Raw genomic sequence first — 1069 nt, 5'->3', positions numbered from 1 at the left:
GCCCCACAGAGACCCCATAGTGACCCCACAGTGCCCCACAGAGACCCACAGAAGCGCATAGAGACCCACAGCAACCCATAGGGACCCATAGTGCCCCACAGAGACCCCATAGTGACCTACACCCAGCCCTACCCCGCACCCCACACGTTGGGCAGAGGGGTTACGGAGCGGCAGTTGTGGGGCAGGGTTGGGGGGGGGAGGAACATTGGGACCCACACGTTGCAGCGCTGTGTGTGACGCTTTATTGGTTCCAGTGCCCGAGATGTGGGGCAGCCCCATAAGAAGTGCGGGATGAGACCATCCGGTGGGGGGGGTGAGAATCCCAAGTGTGGGGTGAGACCCCTGTGTGAGTGACGAGACCCCCAAGTGTGGGGCAGGACCCCCAAATCTGGGATGAGACCATTTGGTGTGGGGTGAGACCCCCAAGTGTGGGTCTGCCCCCATAGCGTGACTCCAGCCCCACATCTCTTAGTCCAGTCCCATAAGCGTGAGTCTGCCCCCCATGTGTTGCTCCAGCCCCACACATGTGGGTCCCACCCCATAAGTGTGGGTCTGCTCCCCCCAAGTGCGCCACCCCATAAATGCGACACAGGACCTACAGAAGTGACACTCGACCCCCAGCATCGGACGCAGCCCCCACATCTATGGGTTCCGCCCCACACATGTGGGTCCAGCCCTATAAGCGTAGCTCCACCCCATAAGTGTGGGTCTGCCCCATAAGTGCGGGCCTACCCCCCCCAAAATGCACCACCGGCCCCACAAGCGGAACACAAAACCTTCCGAAGTGACACAGGACCCTCACAATCGGACGCAGCCCCACATCTATGGGTCCCGCCGCACACACGTGGATCCAGCCCCGTAAGTAAAAGAAGTGTGGCTCCGTCCCATAAGTGTGGGTCCCGCCCCACAAGTGTGGGGCTCAGAGGAGGGCGCAGAAGAGCTTCTTCTCGCGGAAGGGGTTCTCGGCGCTGGGGACGGGCGCCAGCAGGGGGTCCTCTCCCGCGTGCGCTTCGCAATACGACAGCAGCTCCGCCGCCGCCTTCGACACCTGTGGGGCACGCGACCCACG

General features: G+C 62.6%; 1 pseudogene; it reads right to left on the bottom strand.

Moving 5' to 3' along the window:
- Positions 1 to 219: 219 nt before the first annotated feature.
- Positions 220 to 1050, bottom strand: LOC110391742 (annotated as a pseudogene).
- Positions 1051 to 1069: the final 19 nt, after the last annotated feature.

This window comes from Numida meleagris, unplaced genomic scaffold (assembly GCF_002078875.1).
Source record: "Numida meleagris isolate 19003 breed g44 Domestic line unplaced genomic scaffold, NumMel1.0 unplaced_Scaffold480, whole genome shotgun sequence".
Lineage (NCBI taxonomy): Eukaryota > Metazoa > Chordata > Aves > Galliformes > Numididae > Numida > Numida meleagris.
The sequence above is the reverse complement of the archived record's forward strand: the minus strand, read 5'-3'. Positions and strand labels throughout refer to the sequence as shown.